At 39.5% G+C, this 22,116-nt stretch overlaps 1 protein-coding gene across 3 annotated transcripts in view; it reads left to right on the top strand.

The window, feature by feature from the left end:
* PTPRG (protein tyrosine phosphatase receptor type G) overlaps positions 1-22,116 on the top strand; it is a 398,462-nt gene that overhangs the window by 140,865 nt on the left and 235,481 nt on the right. The window contains exon 1 of one of the 3 annotated variants that reach the window (XM_068694011.1): positions 17,738-17,755. The exons of the other annotated variants lie outside the window; for them this stretch is intronic. The gene's annotated coding sequence lies outside the window, so the exon portion shown is untranslated. Of the gene's footprint in view, positions 1-17,737; positions 17,756-22,116 lie in introns of those variants that run through there. 3 annotated transcript variants of the gene reach the window in all.

Genomic DNA, 22,116 nt, shown 5'->3' with positions numbered 1-22,116 from the left:
TTATACTTCTCAGCTATGGCTGGCCCTCTTCCTGGGCACACATTAGCTTTTCTTTTAGTCATTTTACACCCTACAGAGGTAGTCTCCTTCTTCTTCTCTGTCTCTTTTTTTTCCCCTCTTTTCTTTTTGTTTATTTAATTGCAGAAGACCTGGTCTCCTCTATTTAGTGGTGTGAATGTGTTGCGGTGTCCTTTGTCCCTTGGGTGAGCTGGTGACTGGCAGAAAATGTGTACTTTTTTTCATGTAGAAAGAAGCACAAACTGGGAGAGGACAGTTCATGAGAAACCTGAATTGCACCACGTAGGTCTTAGGTATATGTGCTTCTGTGAAAGGAAAAACCTTTTTAGCCTGTGCACAGAAACTGTGAACTCAGATGTTTTGCAAATCTAGAGCTTGTACTTAGAGGTGAAATCCTATAACTCTGTCCCCCTCCCCATTGGGAAGGTTCTTCAAGGGGTTCATCCCATCTCAGACACCTGCATACGTGAACTGATCCTTCTGTGCTTGAGCAGCAGGTTCCTCTAGGACCGTAGAGGTGGTGGCTGCTTCTCAGGCTTGGGGCTGTCTTCCATGCCGGGCGGCAGCATTGTGTATTTCCGAAGAGCAGCATCAGAGTGATGAAAACTACCTACAGCGTTTAAAATGAGAACAAATAGCAACACAAGAAACCTCTGAATGCAGAGAGGTGACTGGCTGGGGTAATTTAAAATAAAAAATGGCTCTTGTCTAGCAGCTCCTTTATAACATGTAGTTACCATCCAGAATATCTCAGGAAACCATTTTGTATTCCGCTAGTGTGAACCTAAATAGCAGTTTTATCTTTAAAGATTAGGAGTTATTTGGGAAAGTTTCATTTCATTGTTGTATTTAAAACAGAACATTCCTGCTGTTCTGCCATCTAAATGTGCTGTATATTAAACTAATTACTTTAGTGAAGCTCTGAGTTAAACAAATATTAGTCAGACTGCATATTTAAGTCTACTTATGGCATCAAGATAAAAACCCAGTCATCTCACGAGCACTTCCCTTCTCTTCCCTGACTCCCCCCAGAAAGGTTGAAGTTGTTTAGTTGCTTGTATTCTTTGAAGAATATAAAGATTTTGCACTTTAGACAAGCCTGTTTCCTTTTTTAATGGGAAAAGCTCCAAGCATTTCTTTTCAAACAGAACTAGAAAGATTACTTTTGCAGACCTCTATTGAGCAGTTTTGGACACCACCCTCTAACAGGAAACCGTGGCTTCTAAATTTCTTCAGGATGAAAATAGATAACATTCCTGTTTTAAATTACTAGCCACAATTAATGATTTGAGGTGATGATAGTAATTTGTAAGTTGTTTTACGCTTTTACCATTTTTTTTAGATGAATGAGTTTAGTTCATTGTCTAATTTGAAGTTTGTTATTGAGCTTATGGTATTTGAACTTCATGTTTTTTTGGGGACAATGAATGGCTAAGACAACCAACTCCTTATGTAAAAACAACATTCCTAAGAAAATGGGTTGGGAGTAGATCTAGAGTTTAGTCAGCATTGAGAGTAATGGGTTTAACCATTGGTTACAAAGAAGGTAAGACCTTCAGATAGGGACGATATTAGGGGCTCTAAGGAAAAGAAGTGATGGAATTAAATAAACAATTATTCACAGTTGTGCCATGCAAAACGTTTTGAACTTTCTACTGAATCTTTAAATTTTGTATAGGCATCTGAGGTACCAAAAGTAACCTAAGAACATGCAATGCACACTGATGTGGGCTGATATTCAACTGATACTGTATGTGCTCGGAGGACCTGGTGTTTTTCTTCTTCTTACTGTTCTGGGAGTTGAGGACTGTAGGCGACTAGACAGGAGCCAAGACTGAAACTTCCCTCTTTGTTCTATAGATAATAAATAATTTTGCTATGCCTTTTTTCTCGGCCCATACAGTAGAATAGCATGATTGAGTACTGGAGCCAAATCCCTACTATCTGCCAAGTTTAGACTCGCAATTTTAGTCAAAGTGGATGCCCTTGATGATGAAGTGTGAGGTCAGGATTGGAGGACATGTACTGAATGATTTGAAGAGAAAAGTGCTGTTATTGAAGGTCTTCAGGATTGCAGAGTCGGGAGAAATTGTGGTTTTATTAAAGAGGCTGTTAGCTGAATCTAACTGGGGGCCAAGACTTACTGAGAACCAGTTCCAGGGGAAGTGGAGTGTAATCTTTTGAGCTGTGCCTCCAGCGTGTTCTTGGTTCGTTGTATTCCATGGTCAGCTCATCAAGGAGAATCCTTGCTTTCTGTTAATTGCAAACCAACCAACCAAAGTCAAACAAACAAACAAAAACCAAACAACAACAACAAAAAAAAACCACCAACCACTAAAATGTGTTACGATTTTTAGATAACATGATTTAAGAAATAGCCTATCGTATTCTTGCTGGTTTCTGAAGTTCCAGAACCTTATGCTAACCTCTTTATTTCTTCTTTTCTTTTCCTCCTCTCTTGTTTATTTGAACGATGAGTGCAAAGCAGAAAATAGCTCTCTGGCAGTAAATGCTCTCTGGCATTGGAAAGTATTTGATGGTTAAGTTAAGAATGAAAAATAATGGGCTTGGAATACATGGTGGTTGAGCCGCTGTGCTGGCTGAGCTCTTTCCTGGACCGTGAGACGTGTCTTGCTCCCCTAGATTTATACTATGGCATTTCTGCAAGAAGGAGAAGAGACTTTCTAAATAGGGTAGAGAAAGGCTTTGGAACAGAGAATCTGTTTTTGCTTTGTTTTTTTTTAGATACTTCATGAAGTCAGCATTCATTTCTTGCCTTCTAAAAGACAAACACCACTAAATAAAGGCGTAATACCTTACAGAGGGCATCACGCTTGCACTTCCTTCTGCAGAGGTTGTTTTTGTACCAGAGTTTACCTTTTGTGTGCTTTTAGAGCACCGAACCCATGGAAGCCCAGTGCTGATGGAGGTGTGTAGGTCACACTATACTGATAATATTAATGCCATGCAATTTTGCTACCACATCCGCATTATGTTTTCTGTACTATGGAATTACCCTCTTAGCCAGATAAGTGACTTAAATGCCTGCTTTCTGCTTTCCATTCCCTGCAAAAGTGAGGCTTGTTTCACTGCTCACTAGCTCAGGAAAAGGGCTTGAACATGAATTTCTTTTGCAATCGTCACAGTGGGACAGTGCTCGCATACTGGTGTAATTTGCATTGCTGTCTGAGGACACTTCCATGGTTTAAGCACTTCAGGAGCCACCAAAGCAATTTATGCACTGGGCAGACAAACGCATCCTTTCCTGCACCCTGCTGTGTAGCAGCTCTCCCTGCAAAACAGAAATCCTTGGTATTGCCCCGGCTTCCTTCCATGATCTCCACAGCTACGCTCGTCATTTATGAAACCAGCTTTTGAGCCAGAACCGACCTTTGTTCGTGAAGGAATTTGTTTTGCCTCTTTTGCACCACTCCTCCCCATTGCGGTTGGTGGTGCTCTGTGCTGCTGCACCTGCAGGATTTGGATAGCGTGGTGCCGCAGGGTGCAGAGCGAGCAGGGGGAGCCATTTGGTTACCTCTCTGTTGCGATTAATCTAGTGAGCTCTGGGAGCTGTAAAATGATGATGGTGACGATCTTGTGCTGCCATACAGGCAGCCTGACCCAGAATATGTCCCATGGAAGAAACTCTTACTTAATTACCAGTGCTAACTTAGGAAAACATTTCTGTTTATTTGTTATTAAATACAATGTTTAATTGCCATTGTAAACCAGTTATGTGTTCTGGTAGTAAAATGCAGCTTATTTTTAAACTGAATCTGACTTCTGTGAATAAAAGCCTTCCTGCAGCCTGTTTGCAGTGCTGTGGCTGAGCAGCTGGAGGAAACAGGGAAGAATGTGCTATGTCCCATAAATAACTGCTGTGCCAACAGGAGCCTTGCTAACAAGCAAGATACAGTGGGACAAACAATAGTATGGATGCTTATGCATTGATTTTTTTTTGTTTGAAAGGAAGAAAGTAACAGTGACATTAAATGATTTAGGAAAAGGAAAATAAAAATAAAGGTAGCAATTGGTTTGCATGGACATAGTGTCTTCGTAGGGCAGGGACACTTGGTCTTTATGGCAGTAACAAACTAGTACTTAAAGCATGATTTAAATTCAAGGTCCTAATGACTGGTACTGTTTTAGGAAGAAAAGGCATATGGTTTTAATATGTTAAAATTTGTCTTCCACTGCAGAGTGGTTTTAAAATACTGTTGCTTTTCCCTTTCTGTACACTCATTCCGTGCACTCTCATTTCTCATTTCCCAAATTCCACAAGATTCAGCCATCTGGCTTTCTCATTATCTGGCCCATTGTATATTGTTAGTCCACCTTTCTCCAAAGACAAGGAAACAAAGAAATTCCATATTAAACTTTGCATAGTTTCATATTCATTCCTTATTTGGAGTCCGATTTTAGTGTAATTCTTTTCATCATGTGTTTCTTGGTCCTTGCCTGCTTGCACTCTGTTAGCATCTGCTGATGGTTGCTCACACATGTGCTGCATGGGGTAGGTTTTTAGTTTGTTTGCTGGCCAAACTTGTTTGTTTGGTTCGTTGGTTGTTTTGTTGTTTGTTTTTTAACCCTTTGCCATTTCTGTGGGTTGAACACTGGTTCAAGAGCTGCAGCCTGTAGCCTGGCCAGCCTTGGCACAAAGCTCTGTGCAGAGCAGTCTGTTGGCTTCCAGGAGCAGTGGCCTCAAAAAGTCGACTGGGAGCCTCCCCATGACTCCTCTCTGCGAGGAAAAGGCAATGACAGCAGTCACCAGTACTGAAGGCTGTAGTAATCCCTTGAGTCTCCTGTAGCACAGGGAGAGGAAGAGCAGTGGAAGAGGGTGTTGTGTGGAAATGGTCCTGGACTGAGCCCCATTGGGTGCACTGGGAGCAGTGACAGGGAGCAGCAGGGGATCCAGGTCAAGGGCTAATAAAGAAATCTAGAAGTCTCCTCTGCTTCACTCAGCCTGAATATCTTGAAAATTCAGGCACTGCTTAAAGCCTGTGTGGAAGGCCTGGCTGGGCCAGGCTGGGGAGAGCAGTACAGCTCTAGCAAAGGCAGAGTCGTTTCCATCCCTGTGTATCCGGGCTCTGTTCCCCATGAGCTGAAAAGGCCTACATGGCCTCGGGGAAGTATAAGAGTCAAGGATTGGGAGAAGGAAGCAAAATCCATTGACATTAATCCAAATTAACCTTTGAACACCTCACGTTTTCTGAATGCAGTTCTTTAAATGGCAGCAGACAGCGGTAAATGATCTTGTTTAATATCTCTGGGCTTCAGTGAATGTGAAACATTAGTATGAAATCTCCTTATTGTTATAATAAATATCTGGTTTAGCCTGATAAGAGGTGAGATGGTTCATAAAATGCTGGATGAGTAAGCCTAAAGAATCTGTTTAATTGAATCTTCTTAGTTATAACGTCACAGTAGTCGAAAATAGAGGCCTGGGGAATTGTGGTAAAATGCTGCTTTGGCATTTTCTCATTGGCGGGCAGGGCTGGTTATGATCCTGCTTCGGGTCCCGATGAAACCAATTGTAGGCAAGTCGTTCCTAACAGCAGACGAGGCATTTTTGTATAAACCATGACTGTATGGAAATGTGCGTGTGTGGGTTGGAATGCACATAGCTTAATTTCGTAGGTCAAATAAGGAAGCAAGGCTGATTTTAACCACAGCGTTTGAAGTAGCAGGAAACGTGTTTCTTAATGTCACCATTTTTCCTTTTCTTTTAGAAATGCTATGTGCTACATTGCATAGGAAACACTTAACAGTTGTGTCTCTGGGTCCCTGTTGTTTACCGATGTGACCTTTTATATAGCTCTGAAATGTTGTGTTGTGTTGTTGTGTTTTTTTGTTTTTTTTTTTCTCCCATGTAAAATGAAGCTTAAATTTAAATTTCCTGTACCACTCAAATTGGCATGGCTTGGCTTTATACAAGCTGAACAAGTTTCTCTTCCTTGGGTGAGTAATCTGCTGGAGCTGGTTATATAAGAAAAAGCTGTAAGAAAGGTTAGTATGTGCTACTTTAAAAGAGCCTTACTGCAAATACGAGACCTTTGTTTTAGGTGACAGAAAAGAAGATAGAAGCACCAGAAAAGTGATTAGCTATCATGCCATTTATAAAACCTAAGCATGTCCAAGTAAGTTAACAAGTAGTTAAGGGGATCATAAATCTTATGCTTAGGTAATAAATACCTACATTATACTTGCTGAATACGAAGAAATGCCAATTTCATCACACATAGGTCTGAGCTCTGACCTACAGATTTCTGAGACTTCTCCGAAGTTTCTTCTCATTTTATATCATGGCTGTACTATTTCCTGCCATCCTGCAGCCTTCTCATCATCTGGGAAGAATCAATGTCAAGTTGTCAAACAGACTAATTGGTTTAATATTTTATAATTCTTTTACTTAAACTGATTCTTAGCCAGTGATAAAATCACTTTTGTTTTAAATGTTAGTGTCTCTGGCAGATAGAAGTATTAGATACTTGGATAGGATTTTCAGAATTGCCCATGGCTTTTGGACATTTAATTCCCATTAATTTCTGAGAGGTTCTTTGCTTCCCTCAGGACACTTTTAAAATCTCAGCCTTTGTAAACCTTTTGGTAATGGCTGGTTTTAAAATCTTTTCAGTTTCAACTTAATGGGAAATCTGTTTCTCACCCTGTTTCTACAACTAGAAAAGGTAGGTAGGACTTCTCCTTTGACTTCTTAGCAAGAGAGGCAGCCAAAACAAGCACAAACAGGACCACAGCGACAACCTTGCTGCTGAGATCTGGCCACCTCTTCGGGAGAGAGCTCTGTTTGCTTTTGCAGCACTGCAGGCAGAGTGCACGTCCTCTCCGCTGCATGAGCTGCTTCCCACCAGGACCAAGGGGAGGGAGATGGCTTGCAGGCGCAGAACTAACCTGGTGCTCGTGAACCAGCAAGGACTGCTGTTGTTCCCACTGGTCTGCTGTTCCTTCACGTCTCCTCATGCAGGGAGCCATGCAGCAACTCCAAGTTATTGCTGCTAAAATGTGGTGGTGAAAGAACTGGGGTAGTTCTCATTTCCTTTGAATTGTTGTATTTTTTATCCTAGAGCACAAGCCTATGTAATAGAAGGACACTCAGCTGGAAGGCTGCACTGCTCTGAAGAGATTAGAGAAAGGCTGGTATTAGCTGCAAAACCTTTCTTGCGGGTTTGTTCAGAAACATACAGCTTAAGGAGCTTAGTAAATTCTGGGTTAAAACTAGTAAGTGAATTCAGAGCAAGACAATATGGCCTGTGAAATCTGGGCTGATGAGAGAAGGCTGAATGTGTAAAACAATGGGGCCGGGAGTTGGGAACGCTGGGAGCCAAGCTGCGCAGCCTTAGGCTAGCCTGGGAGTTGCGATACACGTGATAAAAGCAGCCTGGTCCAATAGGGAAATTCTGCCTGAAAACTTCACTTCTGCCCTGAAATCATCAGCCTTCATCTCCGTCTTGCTGACATTTCCTGGCTCAACCGTTTGACTCATCAGTAGCAAAAGACAATGTGAGAAAAAACATTTTGCAATTCATGTTGTTCCTTTGCGTGTGTTCAAAATGGCTGCTGGGCAAGGGAAAGAAAGTCTTTTCCCAAAGTTTAAGAAAGGAAAACACAGCAGAGTGGCTCTGGGTCATGCTGTGTAGTCTGGCTATGTCACGCATTAGCAGTCATCCTTCAGGAGTTACTCTTCAATGCCTGAAGCTTCTGAATGCTTTCCTAAATGGGACTTTACTCCCTCCCAAGGAAGGGAGGGAAGACAGTAGTGACCTTTGAAGCGATCTTGTCAAAACAGGGATTGCAAAAAATGCCACTGCTTTTGATCAGAGACACCACTGTAAAAATAAAGGGCATTCAGTATCCTATCTTAATTTTTCTGACTTGCATTTGTCTGTAAAGTCTTGTCCTTTGTCTTCAAAAGCACCGTAGAGATGTGCAACATAAAAGGAACGATCATGGGGCCACCAAAGAGCCCCGTCTTTGTTGTTGTTTATACTGAAGTATTATGTTATGCTATTGGCAAAGTAATTTTCAGCTCCAAGTGAGACAAGATCAGTCACAGTGGTTTTCACAAGATTGATGTGAAGAGCTAGAGTGGTGCTAATTAATCAGAGATGGGGAGAGCGTGTGCCTGCATACTCAATTAGTGTAACATTTCCTAAATCGGAAAGGAGCTCTGCCATACAATAATACTACAGCAGAGCCTGAAGGGTGCCGGGATACAATTCATAATGAACTACCTAAACTCATCACTCGAGCACTTGCACCCCTAGACACTATTGGATGGTGAGTCCAAAGTGGATTTCTAGTCTGGGTACTGCAGTGTTGGGAATAACCACCAACGCTTGAAAGTTAACATTTCCTTTTATTTAGAAGATGTTACATTACTAAGGCTCCTTTATTATTATTATTATTATTATTATTATTATTATTATTATTATTATTATTATTATTATTATTATTATTATTATTATTATTATTATTATTGCTATTATTGCTATTATTGCTATTATTATTATTTACTTAAGCAGCAAGAAGAATAGGTGTTTGTTACAGATAAAGCATCTTTGCTATAAGCAATGTTAGTTACAGCTACTTTGCACTTTTCTTTGAAATCTAGTTTTTTCTAAGAGAAACTGCAGGTTGTCATAGCTGCTACAACACTATAAATAAAAATAAAGTGGTAGTTCCAGTTGTGTTGCAATGCTGCACATGGAAACTTAAAAATGAATACTGATCTCTACCTAAAAAAAGGAATAGTAGGACAGAGTACTTCCTGTACTTGGTACTAAATTAAATTCACTCTTAAACTCTAGTATTCGGGCTTGTTTGTTCTTCTCTTACAAAAAAAAAATAAAAAAAAAATAAAAATAACCTTTTTCTTGCCTATAGGTAGAATAACCTGTAACTATGATTTGAAAAAGCAGAAGATTTTAAGTCTTTGAAAATAAAGTGATTTAGAGGTATGGCAGCTTTAATTTTATCCAGATTTGTAGTTTACATCAGGCACAGCTGTTGAGTAAACCTGCAGAATGAATTAGAAATGGATTAATGAAGCTGTAAGACAAATACATTAGAATATTTTTAACAGCTCTCAAGGAAACCGTTTTATTTAATTTTAGTCATGTAATGGCTTTATACTCTGAGCAAAACAAAGTAAAACAATAGACTCAAATTCTAAATTGACAGCAAACGTATCATTTTTTCCACAGGCTTTTGAAGTATGCAAACCCATATAATTATTTTCTGACTAGTGAAATTGGTTCATATGGTTTATGAGGGGAAATAAGCCCTCCCTAACAAATACAGTCTGTGGCAGCTGGCCCTGTACCTGCTGCACCACTCTCTGGCTATAAAACCAGAGATAACGGTCCAATTTCATTTGTAGTTACGCTGCTATAAATCTGGAGTAAGTTCATTGGTCTGATTCCAGCATTAGAAACCTAAGTTATGTTTCCTCTCCCAATCTCTGTCATTTCGGACTATGTTCTATGTGATATGGCGTGGATGAAATGTGTCTAGTATCTCTGCTATCTTAATCAGAAATAGGTCACTGGTGTTTGGCTCTCCAAGAGGAAAACTCTCTGTTCAGCAGCCAGATAAGGGGGGAGAAGGGGATGATAGCTTCTGGTCAACTTACTCAAGAAATCCTTATGCTGATTATGTGCCTTGCTCAAGTTTATGCTTAAACAGTCCCTGAAAATACAAACTTCTGATGCCTCTGGGTTTGCAGAAGCCAGCTGGTAACTAGTTACTGTGTTAGTCTGTGGGTGGTTGTGGTCATCCTTTGAGCACGTTACTCCTGGAGCAGCATGGTAGTGGGACAGAAGCTGCCTGGCAAAATTACGAATGTAGGTTTACTGGTCTTAATCATGCTGCTGTAGTGAAACTGCCATAAATCTCTTATAATGCAGAACATCCTCTTTTTTTTTTTTCTGTTTAGCTGAAGTGTTACTATCTGAGAATTTACATTGACAGAAGGAAGATTATACCTGTGTGGAAGGACTCCCCCCAGTGATAGACAGGTCTCGCTGAGTTGCCCTGTAGCTGTTTGAAGCTGGCTAGAGACGGGTTTATTCTCTGTTCTGCTTAACTGTAGGTTTTGATTGCTTGTGTAACCGAAGTGCGGGTTCTTGGGAATCTGGATAAAAACAGTGCTCATAAGAAATAATTATCCTTGCCTTACGCTCAAGACATATTACTCTCTTGACCTAACCAAACATAGGTCAAACTGAGCTTAGCCCATTCTAGAGAGATTTGAAAGACCTGCGTATGTAGTTAAATTCCTGTACAGAGAATAAATCCTTTAGTTGATATCATAGGGTATATGGTTATTCTAAAAATGGTACTGAAATTGGAGAGCATGTGCAAGAGTTTTGTCTTGGGCCACTCTTTCTTGCGTTGTTTGATACCTTCCTTTGGCCATTGAGCATGGCTGATATGCTTAAATGTTACCAGTTCTATACCCTGGAGAATCACCTGGAGCAGCACATACATACATATTTTTTTCTCACTGCAGTGAATTGGCTGTGCTTAAAATCTGTGTGGGTAAAAATAAATAAAATTCAAGTCAATAAAATATAATAAATAGCACCCCTGTTACAGGTACAAAATGATACTGCTGTACCACAGAGAGAGTTGTGCAATTGTAGCAGCAGAAAATGCTTCTTAGACAAAAACGTGATCTTTCACAACCCAGAATAGATTTTTTCTACTTCTGTGTGACTTCATAGCCTAGTTAGAAAAAGCTTTTTTTTTTTTCCTTCCTCTTTGACCTTACATTGTTTGTGTTTGTTCGTATTTTGTTGAATACTGTAATCAATCCCAATTATCTCTTGGTCTCTACATTTGATTTCAACAAATGATATCATGCCATACCTAGAACCATTGGGGTTACCAATTACGTAACGTATTACAGAGTGGGTTAACCTATTAACAGCCTTTCCTCAGAATATTTTTGCAAAGATAATCTGAGTCATTAACCAGTAGAACAGGGACACAAGTTTTATTCAACCAGTAGAACAGGGACACAAGTTTTATTCCTAAATGCAGCTGACTGAAAATTGAGTTAAGTTTTCTAATTATATGGACAAACAGCCCCGGAAGATGTTTCTGTTCAAGCCATTGTTCTCTGATCAAAAGAGGTTTGTGACAGAATCGTCTTTTTATGAGATGAGAAATATGAGTTGTATGAAATGTGCTACCTTAATGTGATCTGTTATGAATTGTTAAGGTGTTTTCAAACTTCTTGCAATTAAATGTATGATTCTAGTAGGCTGTGATAATAATATTTTTTTCCTTCTTATGGACAGCACTTATTTCTTGTCTTTTTGTTCGTGGTTTAATTTTAGCCTTGATGTTAGACGTTTTCAGCTACATATGTGAATAGTGGGCTGTTCTTGCCCCCTTTCCAAAGGAGCAGATATTAACTTTCCATGAATGCAGCTCAGGTAGGAAAAGCAACATTTATTTTAACCTGTAGGAGGCACAATGAAAACTAGTGCTTAGAAGCTGAAGTGTCACAAATAAAAAAGCTGCAGAGTCATAGACTGTTGGTCTGACCCAGAGGGACATTTCTCATGTTCCCAAGTCCTTAGGTTGTATCTCCACGAGAAGTGGTGCCTGGGTCCTGGATGTGCTTTTTGCTAATGGATTCACCAAAGGATGGCTGTGTGCTTGGCATGGAAGAATTAGGGAACACTTTGAGACATTACCTCAGCTAATTCAATGCAGAAAAGAGCTAGGTATCTCTTCCCGACTCCTTTCCATCTTGGGAAGTGAGTTCCCATTTAGGACCACTTGTTTGTGAAGTCCTTGAGCTCATGAGCCTCCTTATTAACCTGTAGCTCTGGGTTATGTAATCCAGGCACACGAGCTGGCTGCCTGGTGGGACTGCTCAGGTCCTGAACCCATGGTAGTGGGGGGGATTTTCTTTGTCTGTTTTCCAGCTTGTGAGAAGCTTGACTGAAAGGCACAAATTAAAACCTAAAGAGAGCCTTACTGGAAGGGCCAAGCAGATGGAGATCAGCATGGAGACTGGTAAACAGCGTAGTAAGACAGAAGACAACTTGTACTGTTGCCCTCAGGCTGCATCTGTTACTGGAAATAAAACTTGGGGTTATCATTATTTTAACTTACCAAATATATACGGGCTGGCAAAAAGCAATTCTTATGTCTCTGAACATTTTTGTGAAAGCTCATCTTATGTTTCTGCAGTACGACACAACCCTATTTCTCAGACTTCACCTTCATGCAGACACTGAAGACAAGAAGTAATTGCCTCCATTCCCACCCATATTCCACATCAAGCATTTGCTGTTGAATCACTGATAAATTGTATGCCAGGCCGGCTGTACAGCTTAATCTCTGCCCTCTGTCTGTTTGCAAATAGCATGACTATGCATATTGAATCATATTCCAGATACTTTATTGACAGTAACTTTTCATAACCTTATACCCATGGCTATGTTTAAGCAGTTTATCATTGCCTGTATATCTACCAAATAAATTAAACACAGTTATTTATAACAAAATGACTCTAAAGCTGTGAAGTGCTTATGGTATTTTTAATAAGCAGAGGATTTGGAAACCACTACGATTTCCATTTTTGCAAGTAAATTAGTATAATTATGTGTTTTAGTTACTAAAATAAAAAACAAATTGCAAAGCATGTTTTTATTCTATTAATAAACTTGGCTAAAATGCTGATTCTTCAAATACATTCTACTGGGTAGGAAAGGACGAGGTTAATGATAAGATAGCTGCCTTTTATTACCTCTGTAGTTAGAAAGCCTTGTTTTTATTTATTTATTTATTTATTTATTTTGGTATGTTGTTGGTGGGTTTTTTTTAGGTTTTTAGTTCCTGGAACAGTGAACAGATATATATATGTTTTTTCAAAAGTGGAGATTATGTTGAGAAAGCACCATGAAGATGTAGCCATACCAGAATAGTCCTGTTGTGAACTGACTGAGGGTTTCTAACTTGAATGCTCTAGGTTACAGGTTATCCCTGTTCATTTATTGGTAGTACGTTTTACAGATCACCTATACACTGCTCTAAACTGGCAACTTCAAGAGCAATGACTTGAAAATATTTTTCCCATCTCCTTACATTATTATTTTTTTTTTTGCTCATGCTTTTTTATTTTAAAAGTATAATACAAGAGTGTTTAACCTGAGTCAGTGCATTGAGGACCAGCCTTTGGTGCCCTGTGCTTGGCCCTGTTTCAGTGGAGGTGCAGTTGCCAATAGGGGTAAGGTTCCTTCCCGCACTGGGACCTGGACCTCAAGTCTCCTCCCTGCTCCCTGTCTTGCTTCTCCTATCAGTAAAATGGATTCTCACTTATCTCTGAGAAGTCCTCTGAGCTTGTCAGGGGGAAAGCGGTGGATATTTTATAAGTGAAGTATGTAAGGATAAGACACATGGGAAGTGATACAGTGTCTGCTGAAACTGATGGGTATCTCCTTTTAGTTAAATAGAGGCTGAACCAGAAGCTAAGACACCCGGCAGTGCTTGGGTAGGAGCTCTACACTGCGCAGTGTGTGCGTATACTGACGAGCTGATTGGGAATGTGTAAAAGAAAAAAAAGTTTTTCTTATGAGCTGTGGTTTACAAAATGTTTATAATGATTTGATTTTCATTACATAAACTCTCATCTGTTTTTGATTAGTGTCTGGGTGTAAAGACTTTATTTTGTATGTCCTTTTATAATTTTATACAGGAACAATCAAAACCTGAAGGGATTCTGCACTGTTTGTATATTAAATCAGTCCTGATGGTCTTAATCTCATCAGTAATTAAAAACAAAGTTAACTGGGTACTTGATTGAGATGTAAGGATGTTGGTAATTCACTGTTTCCCTCTCTAGAACAATAATGTTTTGGGGGTTTGGCTTACATCAGAATTTTGCAGTGCTTCCAAGAAGTTCAATCTTATATCCATGGAGGGTGTTTTTGTTTGTTGGTTTGTTCATTTGCTTGCTTTGTTGTTGCCGTTGTTTTGTTTGTTTTTGTTTTTTTTCTTTTGATAAATAATTTTGACTTAAGCATACTTTTGACTTGGGTTAGGTGGCAGGATCCACATAGGTATGAATGCCAGGCCGTAAGCTGTGTCGCTTTTTTTTTTATTTACTGGCACAGGCTGCCTGGAGAAGCTGTGGATGCCCCATCCCTGGAAGCATTTAAGGCCAGGCTGGATGGGGCCCTGGGATCCTGCTCTGGTGGGTGGTATCCCTGCCCATAGCAGGGGCTGGGAACTGGGTGCTCTTTATGATCCCTTCCAACCTGAGCTGTAATTCTGTGATCTTCCTGTTTCCATAAGTTCTAGGGATACTGGAAGCATTGCGTAGTCTGATTCACTTTGTAGGATAGGCATTACCCAGTGATTTCCAAGCCAAGAATTCCTTTCTGACGTTTGTCCTTTGCATAAACACTTTTTTTTTTTTTTTATATCTACAGACTGACTTTACAATAGCTCCATGATAGCCTTATATGTAATGTTGCAGTGGTTCGTTCCCCTTCTGCTAGGTCAGTGCTGATTTCTGCCCCTATATGATACAATTTCACATTCCAGCCACTGGATTTGATGTCTTTGCTGGGCTGCAGCTGTCTCCTCCCTGTGTTCTTAGCATTGATCCTAGATGAATCGAGTTAAACCAAAAAATGACTCATCAAGTCTAGGATGGAAATTAGAAAATAATTAGGAACCTGGAAGGCAACAGGGGCAAAGTCATACCTGCTTTGTAAGAAATCTGTATTTTCTTGACCCCAATTCATTAATGCAATGCTGCTTTTTCTGAAATGTCTTCTTTTTCAATTTCCTTTTTAGAAAAGGTTTGCATAGTGGGATAGTAACAATAGCCTGGCAATAATCTCATACATATGTTGAACAGTCAAAACACTATTTTCATCCTAAATGATAGCTGGCTGCTTATATCTCCAAAGAATTTGTCAGTGTCTGGCTACAGCATCGTGCTGGGAATTCATGTGACCTGAAGTCTCTGTCAAAACCACTGCTTTTCAAAGAAGTCTCTCGTTCTTTAAGTTTGACCTGCATGTATATATTATGTTCCAAAATGCATCAAAATGATTCAGGTTAGAACAGTTCTCTAGGAAAAACTTACCACTTCATAGAGCATTTGTTCCTGAGAGAGCATTTTTAGTCTTTTTAGATACCAGTTTTGCCTGCAAAATACCCATTTCCAGCAGCGGTGGTTTTTGTGTGTTTATTAAATTTGCTTCTTTAGATAGTTTTCTAGGTGCTAATTGCCTGCAAATTTAGTAATTTGACAATGTACAAAACTAACAGTTTGCATAAGATGTTTTCTAGCATAGTCCTTTTTTTTTCCCCAAGAAATCAGCACTTTGCTTTTGCTCAGGGAATGAAGAGTCCTCAAACTAGAGGCCAAAGCTGTGACCTTCAGGTCTCTGAAGACCTTCGCAAGTCAGAGGAAACCAGAAAGCTAGGGAAAGACATTTGAACAGATGCCTGGTTACTTCCACGTGAACACTGGTTGTGCTTGCATTTCACTGAATCAGAGCTCATGGTACCTGTCCGTGCCCCTAAGCTCGATGTGCTCAATGCCTGCCTTGTCCAGCGTCCCCGGGCTGAGCAAGGTGGCAATTCTTTTCCTCCTGAAAAGAATGCTGCAGGTATAGTTTAGGGCACATATGTGCTGATTCCAACAGTTATTTTTTGAAACAGTATACAACTTTCTTTTTTTTTTTTTTTTATCCTTTCCTTAAAAAAAAAAAAGTAGAAAAAAGTGGCATGTGAAATCTTTGTCCTTGAACATTGCTCTGCATTGGTGACGCTCCGGTATAAATGCAGGTTCGTGCTGGTGTTAATGGCTCTCTGTTCATCTGATAAGCCCCCACATGCTGTGATATTTGCAGGTTGAAGACGGTGAGTGTGACTCCAGCAGAAGCTGGGTACCCCTTGTGTTTGGGGACTGTATCCCAGTGGAGAGGCACTACAACCAGGGCTCGGGTGGGCTGAAGGAAGACATCTTCCAGGAGCTCCTACAGCCCCCTGGCCAGCTATCGCTCAAGGAGCCTGTACAGCTGGCAAATTAATTTCTGCCCTATTGAAATTAAAAACAAATAAATAATTGCTACAGTGTGATGGTGCATTTTAATATAAGTAATAAATTCATGGTAAATTATATTTATACTGAAACAGGGAGGCACCATGTATCTTTGGTGATTTATACACACAATCTGCCAAGTTACTGAGCTAATATTAATTTGTGGGAGACATCAACCTCGCTCTGCAAGATAATTTAGATTATTCCTCATACAATTCCAGTGCATTCATGTGAAGCTATGGGAACAATAAAAATATTAATAAAGGACTTAAAACTAGAAAAGCTTATGGGAAAGAAAAAGCCCCATACGTCTCTGAATAAATCTTGTTCCTTATGTGCAGATTTATTTCTTAATTCTTATTCTGTTCTAGTATATTTTCTGTAGTTTTCTAGCCTATGTTCATCACCATGGTATTTGAATACTTTGAGGTAGTCCATTAAGTAGCATGTTCATCAGATCATTATACCCTGTCACTGAGGAGAGGATTAAATAGTGATATTGCATCTATTAATCTGGGAAACTGTGCTTCAATTACAGCAGACTGAAGAATGGATGGAGAGATGAGTTTTATTGGCTTACGGTTTTCATAGCACATAGATGTTTTACTTAAATTTTTTCAAAGACAGATGCATTAGAAAAATAAAAACACCAAATTAAATTATTTGAAAATCCACATAATGATATAGGAGAATTACTTATATTTTACTAGGTAATTATCAAATAACGTAGATTAGCCATTTGAAGAAAAGAATGTTACAATCTGTCTATCCAAGTAGCAAAAATAAAATATTATTATTTTAAAACTACCGTGCACGAAGGCTATCAGTCTCCTAGGGAAGGGATGCGGAATAGAAAAATTATCGACATATATTTAGAAAAGAATATATCAGCTGCAGAGGAAAATAAGCCAGAAAATTTCATCTACTGGTAATTGAAAAGTTAAAATTTCCATGTGCCAGCAGCTAGGATTGGAGGGGACAAGCAAACATCAACCAAAACCATGATAAAATATTAAATAAAACTTTAAAACTATCCCCATGCAGCTTTCACAGTTCACCACAAGTATGTGCACTGGGACATAGATGACTATGTGGATAGATTATATTAGTTCACTGGAGCTAGATGGAAAAATTCAGAAGTTATGTAAAGGTTTTCAAACATAGATATTGCATCCCAGCAGGAGAAACAACTGTACAGAACGGTGACATGTAAGAGTTCTATAAATTTTTAATTAACAAAATTCATTCTTTTTTTTTTTTTTGAAAGCTTTTGACTGCATAATTGAGATGAAAGTTTTTCAGACTTGTTTTTCTACAGCCTGTGCCTTTTTTTAAATGTAACAAAGGTTGCATGAGACTAACCAGAAGATATTTGTCTTCATCAAGTTTATACATTTTTCATTTATTTTTATTTTGAAAGCAATCATTTAAAAGCTTGGAGAGGGGAAACTAGCAAAACTTGTGTGTTCAGCTGAGACAGCTTTGTGGCCAGAACTTTTCAGGTGGTATTAATAAGATCCTGGTTACAACAGCAGCCAAACAGTCTGAAAGTGTAGTCTGAGAAGGCTGTTGACAGAGCAGAAGGGGCATTAGTGGTGGCTCTACACCCACTTGGATGTGGTTCTTCTGAGAATTAAAAAGGTATGAGCTTAATATATGAAATTGTCCTTTAGCATAGTAGGCTCAGTGGTGCTTGCATGATTCCTGATCCCCCTGTAGCCCCAGAATGGGAAACGTATCACGCTGTGCTGCCTGGGTTTGGCTGTCCCTGCCCTGTTCCCAGTGCCTCCTGTGAGCAGAAATGTGGGAACTGGGGCTGAGGCTTAGCGGGAGGTGATGTGAGAAAAGCACCAGTAAATGGCATTTGGTTACAATACCACCACAGGGAAAACGTAAAGACTGCTTCCTGAAAGGTTGTGTGTGTGAATGTTTCTCATAAATGGAATGAGATTTGGTGACTGCATTATGTGCACTTGCTTTGCAACAGAAGCAGAGCAGTATAAAGAGCAAAGTGCAAGCTTAGAAGTTACATTTCAGTCAATATATTGCTGTACTCTCTACTTCTTGACACTTGTAATTTGTTTATCTTCTTTTTTTACTAAAACAATTAGCTCACCCCCACTATCCTCTCTTAAAGTGCTGGTGATAAGCAATTAATTATGAAATCACTTTATCACTGTTTCTTAAATGCAGTTTGTTGATTGACCAATGACAACATACTAATAATTACCTGTAACTGTCTTTCTGATTTATCTGGTTTTACAGTAAGCTACATTTAATAATAGCAACCTTGCTTTGCCTCCAACCCTCTAGAGACTTGCCTAAGTAATAATTACTTGCAGATGCAGCTCATTTGTGCCCTGATTCACACCCATTTGGTCCCAGTGAGGTCAGACCTTTCACATTTATGCTTTCCATCTTTAAGCAAAACAATACATTGATAGGGAACAAAATACAAAAATACACAAAAAAAAAAAAAAAAAAAAACAACCTGCAGGATTTATGTATGAATGTGTCCCCCTCCCCCAGGAGCAAGGGTTTTGCCTCAAAACTTTTGGAGACGTTTCCTCGAGGTACCCCTACTGGCTTGTTTTATTTTCCTGCAAACTTGAAAAATCACTTTTGACCAATTTCACAACCTGGAGCACAGATCAGGTGGCTTATTTTTTCAGGCTGGTATTTCTGTCCAGCTGTCCATCCTCCCAGAAATCTTTGTGTCTGCTGGCAAGTCTCCTGAATGCGATGGGACAGGAGGAATGGGGTTAGGAGGTGGGTGGATAACAGTGTGATGAGTCTCATGAAGACAAGGGCCATGGTAGAGAAAAGTGACTCTGTTAATGCCTCTCCCAGAAAGGCCACAGGGATTGTGTTCTCATTAGACATCAGAGAATCCCCTGGGGAAGCAGCTGTTGTGCATGCCTTGGCTCTTGGGGTTGGGGGGGAACCTTAAATCAGAGTACACACATTGCTAGATACCAGTGAGGCCAACTGCAAGGTGCAAAGTCCATTGGCAATCCAACTTGTGTTATTTTTGCTGCCTGGTTTCCTATTCTATGTATAAGGGTCTGTTCCTATGAGACACTGAACAGCTCTGGCTATAAAGCAGTCTGATCATTGCTATTCGCTTGTCTTCAGCCTCTCCTGGCTCTTACGGGTATTTAAAGGGTTTTATGGTGCATAATCAAACCTCTTCTGAGTAGGCGATAGTGAAGGGGACATGGGAAATCATCCCATGACAGATTTTAGTCGTGAAATTTCAGAAGTGCTTTTGCCTGGGTATGCCAAGTAAGGAGAGCCCCATATATTGGCATGCATTGTCACTGCAGTCTGTGGGTAGCAATGAAAAAGATAACTGACCACGCAATTTTCTGGGAAAGAAAGGGGCATTATCAGCGAAGATACTGGAAAAGTTGATTAGAATACTAAATGAGCAAATATTTTACTGTCATTACTTAAGGCTTCCTAGGAAAGGAGATAACTTAACATTAATTGCCTATCAGAGAAATGGTGGAAGATTATGACCAATGAATGTGTGGGATACAGGATGAACATTCAGATGTAGGAGAAAGAGGGTAAAACAAATAATAATTTTGTGAATGTGTATGTGATAGAAGCAGTTGAAAAATGTTTTTAAAATTAAATTAATCTTGTATGTGTGTGCGTGTACATGCAATTTTTTTATTGGATTAGCAGAGACATCTTTCAGAATTATGAAATACAAGCTGTATTCTCCAATACCGAGAGCTCTTATAATTGCTAGAAGTACAGTAAATGTCCCTATCATTCTCTGGGTTTAATCTCAGCATAATTAGCTCCTTGCACAATGGAGTGTTTAATTTGAATGGCTGCCAAGGCTCATTAAGTTAGAGAAGTAGTTCCTGAGATCTCTGTTCTTAAAATTGGGACTCTTGTATGAGAGAATTTTCACTGAAGGTGTCAGAGTTCTTTTTGATATTCCACTATTAATTTTAGGCAGGAAACTAAATATTTAAAGAGATACTGATGCATCTTTCTACCAGATATGAGGAGCTGGACTTCACACCTTGCTCAGAAATGTATCTGCAGTCTAGCAGATCTTTCAGAGCAAACTGGGACAGAAGCAGTGTGCAATCAGTACTGCCTTGAGAATGTAAGAGAATATTTTTCTATGAGCGTATATTTGCTTTTGCTGGTAATAGTTGCAAAATAATTAGTCCTTTTAATTAGGATAATAGGAACCTCAATAGTGAATATTATTGCCATTTATTTGTAATATTTAAATCCTTTCATCAAAGATTTTCCCTAATATGAAATTGATGTTTATTATGCGTTCTTGACTCAGATTATCTCTGTTCTGCTTCTCTGAGTCCTTCCACCACTGCAGAAACTATTTCTGATATACGTGGCTGGCAGCGGGACTATGCTGTTGACTGAGGGTAATTGTATTCCTCGTGTTACCTGGCAATTACCTGTGACTCATTCATATTGTCACCTAAATTAAAGCAACACTAGACTGCATCATCCTGACAGATCTCATATTTCTCCTTTTCAGATTGGAATACTAACAGTGCTGCTTCATATCACTTGCAGACCAAAACTAGATGTCAAAGGCTGTAACAAAAATGTTTGAAACACATCAAAAGCCAACGATCTTGTTTGCAGAGTTTGAGGCTGGTTCTTGGCAGAATCACATGCTTCTTTACACCATTGGGACCTTACGTGCGTTGCCCGCTGCGTAAGGTGTAGGACGGCTATGTAAATAGCAAGCTGATGTGAAGGAAAAAAGCCCACTGAAAAATGACAACTGACATTGCTGCAGACCCTATCATTTTTCTTTGTGCTTGGATATTTTCTTCCTTTCTGAAACCTGATCTTTTTAGATTTATAGAGCAGACAGTGTCTCTTCCATTGTCGTGTGCTGCGTAATGGTCTCCGGACAGTAGAGATTGTATGATAAGAAGAGTGAAGAATCAGACCCCTTGAGTGCAAAAACGTACTGTGTTCACTGCCAACAGTGCTGAAGTCTGAAATTTCAGAAAACTGTACCAGATGTCTTTACATATACATCTTGTACTTCTTCGTACTGACTTGTGTTTCCTATCTCTTGAGATTTCACAGTGCTAGCCCAAGACTAGTGGACATGGTTTCCATTTAAATTGCCTGAAATATATGTGAGGGTTTCTGTTAGGGTCTGCCATGGTTTATACATACGTGAAATAAATGAAAACGTTTCTGTGGATCAAATTTCTTCAGACGTGGCACATGATCTACATGAAATTCTCAAATGCATCTCCATGCTGGTTAGTATGCCTGCGTGGAAAAATGCTTAGCTCCTGTTCTGTTGCTTTTTGAGACAGTCTGGGAGAAATGTATAGACATCAACTTCAAAACAAAAAATATAAAACCAAACCAACTAAACAGAAAACACCTGAACTCTGTTCCCGATTCTCTGCTTTAGAGGAGGGAGAGCTGCCTCATCTCTGTTTCCAGTCTCTCTCTGATCCTCCTAATACAGATTTTCATACTGCTTGCAGACTGTGAGGCAAGAACTGTCTCTTCCTGTATTCGCACAGGACACAATGGAACCCTGGGCTCAGCTGGGTCTCTGACTTGTACCAGAATATCAACGTAATTAGTACTAGCTTCAGACTGCAGAAAGACGTGGAGGATGGATTATTTGTTTATTTAAGAAAAACCTAAAGAGCTTAGATGGCAAGATTTGCATGAATTATACATTACCTGAAAGTGGCTTTTTATATTTTCTGCTTTTTCCAAAGCAGGTGATGAAGCTATGCATGTAAGTATACTTGGTATGTGATCCCATTGCACAACAATGAAATAAGTCTTAGCTTCATCTTTAGGAAAATATTAAAATAGGCATACAGGTCAAGCTGAAGGTCTGATTAGCCCAGTATTTTGCATCTTTGGTGACCCAATAGGACAGACTAGGGAAAGCATAAGAAGGCAGCAATGCTCCTTCCAGCAGTGGTCTGTGTAAGGGGCTTCTTGAACCAGAAGTTGTA

The sequence above is a fragment of the Anas acuta genome, chromosome 11 (genome assembly GCF_963932015.1).
Source record: "Anas acuta chromosome 11, bAnaAcu1.1, whole genome shotgun sequence".
Classification (NCBI taxonomy): Eukaryota; Metazoa; Chordata; class Aves; order Anseriformes; family Anatidae; genus Anas; species Anas acuta.
Note: the sequence above shows the minus strand (reverse complement) of the source record. Positions and strands in the feature narration are given on the sequence as shown.